Source organism: Eublepharis macularius, chromosome 12 (assembly GCF_028583425.1).
Source record: "Eublepharis macularius isolate TG4126 chromosome 12, MPM_Emac_v1.0, whole genome shotgun sequence".
Classification (NCBI taxonomy): domain Eukaryota; kingdom Metazoa; phylum Chordata; class Lepidosauria; order Squamata; family Eublepharidae; genus Eublepharis; species Eublepharis macularius.
The window spans coordinates 65593686-65605192 of record NC_072801.1 but is presented as its reverse complement, the minus strand read 5'-3'; the positions used below and the strand labels follow the sequence as shown (position 1 = coordinate 65605192).

Below are 11507 nucleotides of genomic sequence, written 5' to 3'. Positions count from 1 at the left end.
GAGACTTGGCCTCGCCAATCAGACGACCGGACACGGACTCTGAGAGAACCTTTTTACTTAAAGCCATGCACTGAACCGGAGTGGCGTCTCCACCCCCTTTATGTGCGCAGCGAAGAGGGTGGGGGCCATGCCCCCCATCTGGCCTGTAACGGGGGGCAGGCCACCTCTCGCTCCACCCCCACCCCGTTCCAGGACAGAGCCACGGAGTAAGTGGGGCCCGGGGTAGCCTTGTTGCTTTACAATGCTGGGGAAGGTGCGTTCCTCTCATCATGCACTGCATCGTTTCTCTCTCCCCCCCACCCATTGGTCCATGCCACAGTTGGCACCACATACTTGGGGTCATTGTGGGGGAGACACACACAGCCTTGAAATGCTGGCTGACAAGGTAGGCAGCTTATTGTATGGTGTCAGATATTCCCTCTCTCCCCCCCTCCCCTCCCCCCAACACACATCTGCACTCCAGCCTCATCCATTCCCCCCCCCCACCACGTGCTGCCTTTATACTTTTGAAAATGTATGAATGTGTTGTCTGTCTCTCATTCCTTCTCCCTCCGCCATCCCTTCCCACCTGTTTGGTTTCAGTGTGGTTTTAATGGGGGGTAGGGGAGCCAGGCAGCTTATACTTATACACCCCCTGCCCTACCTCATTACACACTCGCTGAAATTCCTTCCACTTCCCCATTGCCATGACAGTATGCGAGTTACCACATATGCATGGGATCTGCTGTGTGGAGCTCCGTCAGGAGATGTCCTTTGTATACAAGCAGTGCTACTCACCATCTGTGCTCATGCGCAAAAGCATCTCCACTCCCATTCCCAACCACGTATGCTTCCCTATGTGATCTTCTTTCCCTCTTCCCACCTGCTTCCCCCACCCCCGGTGGCTGATCTGTTGATATGCGTGCCCCGGGATCTTGACACGTGTGCCTAACCCATGTACTAATTGCGCTCGGACCACCAAAACCTTCAGGCGCGCACACTGCAATCTGTATGAACACTGTTTCCGCTGCTGTATTGTTTACACATGCAATCAACCTGCACATGCAAATGACATGTATGTGTAGGCTCCTGCTCTCCAATGAATGTTCAGCACCCAACCCTCAATCCCCCGCCCCCAATCCTTGGTCCCCAACTGCCCCTTTCCTGCATACATTCAGAAGTCTCACTTGTTGTACACCCAGTGTCATATAAGTACACTCCCAAAATGCTTCTCTATGTGCAGATAATACTCATTTTTCATTGCTCTGTTGACATGCATCATGCATATCTGGGTCTGTGCTGGGAATAGGAGGGGTCCTTCTGTTCTCTGTATGGCACAGCGCGATGCTCTGGGCAAACACAATGCCCGTCTAAAAGGTCCACCTTAAACAGAGCTGCACAGCCCCATAATCTGCCTTGAGTTTGGTTGAGCCAGAAGGATGCAATTTTTCTGCTAGCAGCAAGGGTGACCATGCATAGCACAAGGCAGTAGGTTTCAGGTGGCAGAATTCTGGACTGCATCATTTCAGATTACAGGGGTGTGCATGGAACCTTATTTTTGAAGGCCTCTTCTACACACCCACCTCCCTGCATGAGTTCCACTAGCACATGATGGAGAGAGGACTAAGTTAAATCTTCAGGAATTAGCATAGTAGATGCCAGGAACACGTTATGTGGGGAGGCCTATAAAAATATGCCCCACACAACCCCTGGGGTGTGAAGTGGTACCACCCAGAATTCTGCCACCTCATTTCTATGTAACTTGGGCTACTGTGGCAGAATGAGGTATAGTAGAGTCCTCGGATGGCAGAATGGGACTCTTCCAATTCAGACTACAGGGATGGCAGCAAAATGCACATTTTGAATGCCTCTCATATGTCAAAAATTCCTTGTAAATAGAAAACCAGCACAGCAGGGAAAGGGGCTGGTTTAGAATAATTTCATTGCTCGGTTTTCTGCTTGCAGGAGTTTTTTTGTCTGAATTGGGGCACGGACCCTACATCTTACAGGGCGACTCCGAGGCGGCTTCTCACTCACCCTTTGTGGCATGGGAAAGAATGCTGCAGTCCCTGGGCCTAAAGGAGAAGCCACACAGAAGGTAGCATGAAAAGCACCTCGTGAATCAGTGCTGATACCAGAAGTGGCTATAAGGACCAGCAGTCTTGTGCCCACTAATCCCCCTCCACCCACACACACAGATACACTCTGCTTTCCCATACAAGTGCACATCCTTGCACATCTGTTTCTTCACACACACCCATCTCACATTCTGTGCTCTCCAGTAGGTATCTCTAGCTAGAGTCCCTGTCTTGAAAGACTTCAGTCCCCCTGCCTCTTTGTAACGTAGCCCCCTTAGATACTACCTGCCCTCCTTCCCTGTTTTCTTCCTCTCTTGCCCCTTCCCTCCCCTAGATGATGTGTGTGTGTGTTGGATCAGCCCTCTATCCTAAACAATACCTCTCCTTTCCTTTCTCTGAGAGGCATCTGTATGAGCATTGGAGGGGCAGGAGGGGATGATTGGCTCAACTCATCATCTCACTGTACCTCTTTTAAAGATTATTTTAACCCCATCCTCAGAAGAGATGCAGCTGTCTGCTCCTCCCCCTTTCCAGCCCTTGCCTCCCCTTTTATGTTTTTTTGGTCCATAAAGCTTTAATAACCACTTTTATGAAAAAGGGAGGTCGGAGTGGAGAGCTGCACTTCTTCGCCGCCGCACTGCTTAGCTTGGGCTCGGTGTAGGCTTAATTCTGGTTTCCCTCTGCCCCAGATTTTGCAAACTTGAACCCCTCCTCCTGTTTTTTCTTTCTTTTTAAAGATGAGGAGAGGGGAATTACTGTAGAAAAAGAAAAATGCAAAACGAATGTTCTGGGCTGGAGACACCTCTGTTGTTGACCCTTTTCCTCCTCGAACATGGAGGTGGGATTAAATGGTTAACGTAACTTTTGGTCCCTCATGTGTTTTCTCCCTGCTGTTCCCATGGAGGGGCGCAGCCATGGCTCCCTCTTCTGGGTGCTCGGCTCTGCCCTTGATCACCCCATTCGCTCTTTCCTGTTCCCAACTACCACCATTTTGCTTCCTTACCAGCTCCTTAGATGTGAGGACAACCTTCCTCCAGGTTTGAGAGTGGGAGGTTGTCTAACTTCACACTATCTAGAGTGGTCCCCCTTCCTTGTTACAAACCAGTCCCAGAGCCTGGTCCCTTTCTTCTCCTTCCAAACTTCATCCCAATTTTTTTCCAGGGTTAGAGCATATCACCCCTGCAGGTGTGTTTGGAAGGTGGGAGGGGAGGTGGCATGAGATGGATTTTAAAATTGGTAACCATAACTCTCTTTTAATATATATACTTGAACGTTCATTTATTACTAAAGCATTACTTGAAAAACGCAGCGATAGGTTGTGGAATCGGAGGCGAGGTTTTTCGGTGTCTTTTTTTTTAATTTTTGAGGTTCTGTTGGGTGCTTTTTTATTTGTTTTAAGAAAACTTTGGTTCTGTTCCTTTGTTTGTCTTTTTATTTTTTTATTATTTGTCTGATAAAGGAAAAATCCTTCCCTCACTCCATTAGCCAAAGAGGGCCAAGGTGTGTTATTTCCTTCCCTGTTTTCTGGAGGGTTATTTTTTTTCCGTTCATACAGGAGTTTCCAACTGCCTCTTTCCTTAGTCATCCATAAGAATGCTCCTCAAAAGTATTAAAGATTTAGGAGGGGGAGGTCAAAAATGGTGGTGGAGGGAGGCTTTGTGGCCAAGACAAGACATGATGGAAGTGGGGGTTGGTATTCTGCATTTCTTTTGGTGGGGGGGGAACAGACCCCCGTACCTTTAAATCTTTTGTGGGCACAGGTGCTTTGGTATTGGTATGTACTGTACAGCTTCCTCGCTCCCCCTTGATTTAGTGCCCCCACCTTCCCCAAATTTACACACTCCATGGTTCAAACAAGGGAGGGGGTCCCAAGCCAACCCTTCCGCCCTTTCCTACTGGGCTTCAGGCCGCTGATCTCAGATTACCCTCTTCGCTGAAGGCGACTTGGACACTTAACCATATCTGGGATTCTCGGTGTGCTTTACAGAGGGAAGGACAAAAAAGGGTAATATAAAAGGATGAGGGTCACCCTACCTGTGCCACGGTGTCCCTATCCTCAGCTTTCCTTCTATAACCAAGGGTGGTAATGCCGGACAAGGAGGTGCTGTTTCAAACATATCTTTTAGGGTTGTTTTTTTTAATTTTTAATGGATGTTTTAACTAAAAAAAAAGAAAAGAAAAATACCTCAGGTTTAAAAAAGAAACGGTGAAGACAAGAAATAGTTGAGAATATTCATCCACAGATGTGTTACCATAGACTGCTGCTTTGGGAAATGTGGATGCATGTAGGGGGAGGGACCGGATCCAGGAAAGCCAAACTTGGAGGGGTATCCACACCCAGCTGGAAAGGAGGCCAGTCCTCTCCCCCACTCGTGTCACTTAAAAGACATGGTAAATCCACAGGCGAACTGTCTCAGACACACAGGGACACAGAAAAACATGGGGAAATATTTCCCAAACCCACTTTCCCCCTCCCTCCCACCCACCACCAGGACAGATGTCACCTACTGTAAAATACGTTCCAAGAGATTTTGCTCCCAGGTATACATGGGAGATCTGGACACACACACACACACACACATGTACGCCTCTCCCCCCAGTTAGTGGACCAAAGTTATACCCCTCTCCCGAGTCTCATCTTTTCAGCTACCAGTTGATGGCACATGCACCCACTTTCCTCCTTCACACCTATCCATTGAGACAAAGACAGTCGGGTGGGGCAGGGAAAAAGCAAAGGAAAGAAAATCCAGTTTGGAGCAATGTGTCTTTTGTGAAGTTCAGCCTGCGCACCCCACCCCAGCCCCAGGGGACTGCTCAGACAATGGGGGGGGAGGGGACGCGAGACAAGGTTCCAATCTGAATTTCAGGGGTTCTATTATTGTACAATAACTGTTTGCTATATAAAGAAAAGGAAAAGAAAAAAATGAAAAAAACAACGTGTTTTGGTCTAAAGCCTGTTTTTCATTATTCCACCCCGTCCCCCAGATTTATTTTCCTTCCAAAAGAAATGTTGTGAATAAAACTGTTGGGTTTTTTTAATTTTTTGAATTATTTTATTTTATTTTTGGGTTCTGTGTTATGGTTTCTGGAAATATTTTTTTTTATAAACTCTTCTTTTGATTTTTTTCAAAGGCTTTCTTTTGGCTTTTTTTTTTTGCTTTGTGTTGGTTCTTGGTGCCTCAGGCATTCTGCTCTCTGGTTGACAAGAGGGGAAGGGAGGCAGAACATGGTCTAGGCTGAACATTTCTGACGCCTTGGCATACACATTTTGCAGAAGAAAAACTGGAAGCCTGCTTCAGCCTTACAGGTAAAAAAAGTTTATACAGCATATATTTATTAGTAAAGGACTGCTTGCCCTCGGAGTCCATTCTCTCAGGTTGGGGCAAGCCACTATTCAAGGTGTGGCTCATCTGCAAACAGGTAATTCTATGGGGTCTTTGTAGTAAGCAGGGTTCCTTAATCCAAACGCAGACCCTGGGCAGAATTAGAATTCCCAGGGGTGGTTTGTAGAAAGGGGAAAAGGCCAGAACAGTTAATTAAACAGAGATGCAACAGATAACCTCCTCTAAGACTGGATAACTTTGGTCTGTCTCCCTGTAGGAGCGATTGAAGCAATTCACAGCCAAGGCAGAGACATAAATTACTTACCTCTGGTGCAAAATCAAAAAGAGTCCAGTAGCACCTTTAAGACTAACCAATTTTATTGTAGCATAAGCTTTCGAGAATCACGTTCTCTTCGTCAGATGCATGGAGGGCAGAAGGAAACTGGCCAAATATAGAGGAGGAGAGGGGGATGTAAACAACTTCTTTGATATGGAGATGCAGACAGCTGCTTTTGGTGTGGGGATCAGTTTGCTTGTGTAAAGATTCAAAGGAGTTTGCCGTGTTAGTCTGTAGTAGCAAAATCAAAAAGAGTTCAGCAGCACAAGCCCTCGATAACCACAGTCCTCCCCGCCAGATGCATCTGACAAAGGTAATCACTTTCCAAAGACCAGTGTGGTAAATCAGGCAGGGACATGGAAGGCAGCCTCCTCTGTGGATGGGTTCTCACATTAGGCTCAGTTTTTAACAAAAACAGTTTCTCGTCGAGTACATTTTGGCAGTTACCAATGTCAGCCCTCTCCAGCCATGTGCCTGTGTTCTAAAAGCACTGAGCGTGCCTGTTGTTGTGGCAAAGTCCCATAGACAAGTAAATATTTGGGGTTGGCTCCAGAGAACAGATGGTTCCCCAACAAGCACTTGCACTAGTACAGTGACCTTCGGTTCCCCTGCTGATGATCCCAATGCCGTATCATCCACGGGCTTTGTCATTCCCCTTCATTATACGTTGGCCATGGGACCGTGGGGGAGGAATTCACAACCCCTACCAGTCTCCGATGGTTATCTTTGGACCCTGGCCAACTTTTTTCTTCTCCAAAAGCCACAATTGCAACCAGATGTTAATGGACAGCTGTATATTCACATAAAGCAGTTTTTAAACCTATTTTCATCCTTCTGACTGCCCCAAAGGATGTTGTAACTTCTCTTTTACCAATGAGAAATGGAGGCTGCTGAGGCCTTACCTGAAATCACCAACTGAGTTGATGGCTGAGCTGGCTTTCTGGTACAATAACCACCAGTGGTCTTTTCTTGCAGGACTACGGCCTTAGGCCAGGCTCTGTCCTGTCCCGGTGATGGCTTATAGCATGTTTCCACTGAGAACCTGAAAGGAATGGCATCCTAGTGACACAAAATAAGGGTGAATTGCAAATACTCTAGAAGACAGAGCTTCAGTCCACAAGGATGATGATAAACAGGAAGCAAAATATCAGTTGTGTGCCCTGCTCTTCTCCCCTACTGATTTTCTGTCCTTTGAGCATCCCTTGGGCTAAATTTTAGGATGGGGGGGGGTTAGAACAAGAATCTGGTTTTCTATTACTTGGTCCTTTCTGAACAGGCCTCTGTATGTTACTTCAAATAATTCAGAAGTGCCAGTGGAGGAAATCATCCAGGTTGGACCTGGGAGAGTAGAAGATCTCCATTCTGAACCTTAAATCTTATATGGGTTTATCAGATGTTGGACAGGCCCTGCAAAGAAGGGCCTATGATTCGTCCCTCTGAGATGAGCCATCAGTTGTAGGTATGAAGTAGACCATCCCACTGGACTCTGTAACCCTTGGCAACAGAGTCTTGTAGGCAGATGCAGAGTTGCCTTGGGACCAACTTGGCCGCATGAATAACCATTGGGAGGAAAAGCGCTTCATCCTTTGAAGGACCTAAAGGAAGCATTCCTCTATCAGCGCAGTCTCTCCAAGGTCAGAAGTGGAATAATTCAACTGCCAGAGCAACAGGTTCCTCCCATTATGCTGTTCTTGTGAATTTCCCAGAGGCATCCAAGTAATATAGAGTTCTTTGAGGGAGTGAACAAACAAGTGGACAAGGGAGACCCAATAGATATTGTTTATCTTGACTTCCAGAAAGCTTTTGACAAAGTTCCTCATCAAAGGCTCCTAAGTAAGCTCAGTAGCTATGGGATAAAGGGCCAAGTCCTCTTGTGGATCGAAAACTGGCTAATTAATAGGAAACAGAGAGTGAGTATAAACGGGCACTTCTCACAGTGGAGGGTGGTGAGCAGTGGGGTGCCACAGGGGTCGGTATTGGGTCCAATGCTTTTTAACTTGTTTATTAATGATTTGGAATTGGGATTAAGCAGTGAAGTGGCTAAATTTGCAGATGACACGAAATTGTTCAGGGTGGTGAAAGCCAGAGAGGATTGTGAGGCACTCCAAAGGGATCTGTCGAGGCTAGAAGAGTGGGCATCCATGTGGCAAATGAGGTTCAATGTAGCCAAGTGCAAAGTAATGCACATTGGAACCAAAAATCCAAAATATAAATACAAGTTGATGGGGTCTGAACTGGCAGAGACTGACCAAGAGAGAGATCTTGGAGTCATGATAGATAACTCACTAAAAACGTCAGCACAGTGTGCGACTGCCATAAAAAAAGCTAATGCTATGCTAGGGGTTATTAGGAAAGGGATTGAAAACAAATCAGCCGGTATCATAATGCCTCTGTATAAATCGATGGTGAGGCCTCATTTGGAGTACTGTGTACAGTTCTGGTCGCCACACCTTAAAAAAGATATCATAGCACTGGAAAAAGTACAGAGAAGGGCAACTAAAATGATTAAAGGGTTGGAACACTTTCCCTATGAGGAAAGATTGAGGCGCTTGGGGCTCTTTAGCCTGGAGAAAAGACGACTGAGGGGAGACATGATAGAGGTTTACAAGATAATGCACGGGTTAGAGAAGGTAGAGAAAGATGTGTTTTTCTCCCTTTCTCACAATACAAGAACTCGTGGGCACTCTATGAAATTATTGAGCAGTCGGGTTAGAACAGATAGAAGAAAATACTACTTTACACAAAGGGTGATAAACACATGGAATTCGTTGCCACAGGAGGTGGTGGCAGCTACAAGCATTGCCAGCTTCAAGAGGGGACTGGACAAATATATGGAGCAGAGGTCCATTAGTGGCTATTAGCCACAGGAGATAGATGGTATTCTCTTTGTGGGGAGGTGGTGCTCTGTTGTCTTGGTGCTGGAAGGAAGGCAGTGGGAGGGCTTCTGGTGTCCTGGCCTCACTGACAGTCCTTTAGATGGAACTGGATTTCTAGCCACTGTGTGTGACAGAATGTTGGACTGGATGGGCCACTGGCCTGATCCAACATGGCTTTGCTTATGTTCTTATGTTCTTATGTCTCATTGTGGATTGGGCCCAGCTCCGATGCAGTTAAAGGGAGAGCAGGAGGGGGACTGAGAAGGCCGCCTGCAGAACTAAGGCAGGATCTACACAATTCAGTATGATGTGAAAGAAAAAGAGAAACTTTTCTCCATCTCCTGCTTCAAGCACGCCGGGAAATTGGCAGTAGCTTCAAGATGGACAAAAGGAGGTGTTATTTACCACACACAATGCTGAGTTGTGGAACTCACTGTCACCAGACGGGACGAGGGCCACAAAAGCGTTTAAAAGGGGTTGGATAGATTTATAAAGAATAAGTCTATCGCCATTAGTCACGATAGCTAAATGGGACCATCAGGCTCCAAAGCAAAATCCCTTTGATCTTCAGGTGCTCGGGAATTGACTGCGGGTGAAGTCTGTTTCCTGTGAACTTGGCTTGTGGGCTTCCCTGGGACACCTTGACTGGCCACAGCTGGAAACAGGATACTGGAGTAGATGGATGGATCATTGATCTGGTCCAGCAAGGCTGCTCTTGACGCTCCTTAGAACTTCCAGCAAACTTGACAGGGATGCTTTTATAAGGTTTTATAGCGTCACCTGACCTGTCCTATGGGGTGCAAGGGGGAGGGGCTTGTCTTGCAGTTCCTCTGGGAGGTGGTGCTCAGGGGTGGATTCAGTGCTTGATCTCCTTCAGAGCAACAGTTCTACTATAGGTTAAGATTCTGAAGAAACGTTCGGCTGTCCCTTATTTCAAGCCTGTAGTGAGCTTTTTAAGCCTTTTGATTTCCTTCCCAGTCTCTTCCCCCCCCCACACACACACAATCCAAGTCATTTCCTTGATCCTCTCAAACACTTTAAGTTTGGCTCTGGTTTATATTCTGAAGGGGAAAGTTGAGCCTAATTTGTTTCCTTTTTCTTCTTTGTGCACATTTTACTTTCTATGATTTTCAATACAGTCAATTTCCTTTTGGATGCTCTCCATCCCCTCTTCATGTTGTCTTTTTGGTTATTCTTGCCACTGGGTCACTTCTATGCTGCTCAAGGGCAACTGGTTTTGTTCTTTTTCAATTGTAGGTCCTGGGCAAGGAGTTGAAGTTCACCAAACTGGGGAGGGGGGAATTCACACCACCACCCAGGAGACTAAAATCCCCAGCCTTATTTGGTGGAAATCCAGTGACTCTTAATTTAATTCAGCTCAAAGGCAAGTCTTCAAAGTTCCTTTTTCCTCCTACAGATTTCCTGAAGTGGATTTTAAACATCCTTTCAGCTATCCTTGTATGTTTCTTTTCAAATTTCTGCCATGCACACCTTATTGTATTGTTTATTTATTTTCCCAGCAGGGACTTAAACAGTGTAATCCACCTTTGCTCCCAGTGAGAAAGTCAGACTATAAATTACAAAAACTCGTGGGGCGGGGGTGATGACAGCACAGGGCAGCTTGGGCCTCCATACCCCTACATGTAGGTCTTCTGTGGGCCTCTGATTGGAAATTATAACAGGATTCTGAATTAGATGGACAACTGGTCCCGTCAAGCAAGTCTGATCTTACGTTGCCGTTGAACAACAAAAATGTTTGCAAGATGATTCAAAGGCCAAGGAGGGGAAAGTGCACTAGAAATCATATACCAACAGGCCACCCTGAAGCAATATAAAACAGCTCTTTTAAAAAATGTGTGGAAGGTGAAGTTTATCCAGCTATTGGTCCCCAGTTTTACTGTTTTTTAAAAGGAACCCAGACAGGCTCTTACCGCTTACACTTTCAATGCAGGTTACAACTGGATTTTTCTGTACGAAATGGGAAAGTCTGCCTGCAAATAATCGCTAAAGTGCACTGAAAGTGGAGTAAAAGTGCGTTATTTAGCGTGTGTGAAATTGCACCTTGGGGGAAGGATGTACCTACTTTTCTGAGCGCACAGCTGGAGAGCATTGAAACGTGTCCCTACCCTATAGCCAGAAGAGATACAATCTGGCCAATGCTGTTCAACTTGACAAGACGTTTCCTTGGGACTAAGTCCAAGGGACTTTTGCTTCTAAGCAATCATGCCCAGGACGTTGTAAGCCTTCAGCCATGGGGAAGATAGGGCTAGAGTCGTCACCAACTCCAGTCTGGGAAATTCCTGGAGATTTGGAGGTGGTGCCTGGGGAAGGGGGGAATTTGGGGAGGAATTTCACCTTGGATCTACGGGGTGTGTGTGTGTTATGTGCCGTCAAGTTGCCTCTAACCTATGGCGACCCTATGAATGAAAGACCTCCAAAACATCCTATCATTAACAGACTTGCTCAAATCTTGCAAACTGGAGGACGTGGCTTCTTTTATGGAGTCAAGCCATCTCATTTTAGGTCTTCCTCTTTTCCTACTGCCTTCCACTTTTCCTAGAATTATTGACTTTTCCAGAGAATCTTGTCTTCTCATAACATGACCAAAGTACAATAACTTCAGTTTTGTCATCTTAGCTTCTAGAGAGAATTCAGGCTTGATTTGATCCAGTTCCCACTTGTATTTTTGGCCGTCCATGGTATCCGCAGAACTCTCCTCCAGCACCACATTTCAAATGAATCAATTTTCTTCCTGTCAGCTTTCTTCGCTGTCCAACTGTCCCATCCATACATCGTTAACAGGGAATACCATTGTTTGTATTATCTTGATCTTGGTCCCTAGCAGGGCCGGTGCCAGAGGTTCTGGCGCCTGAGGCGGCGCGTGCATGCACTCTGTGCTCACGCACACAGCCAG

General features: G+C 46.3%; 1 protein-coding gene across 1 annotated transcript in view; it reads left to right on the top strand.

Annotated features, from left to right (window-relative positions):
• Positions 1–119: 119 nt before the first annotated feature.
• ORAI3 (ORAI calcium release-activated calcium modulator 3) overlaps positions 120–11507 on the top strand; it is a 37396-nt gene continuing 26008 nt past the window's right edge. The window contains exon 1 of the mRNA XM_054992406.1: positions 120–206. The gene's annotated coding sequence lies outside the window, so the exon portion shown is untranslated. The remainder of the gene's footprint in view (positions 207–11507) is intronic.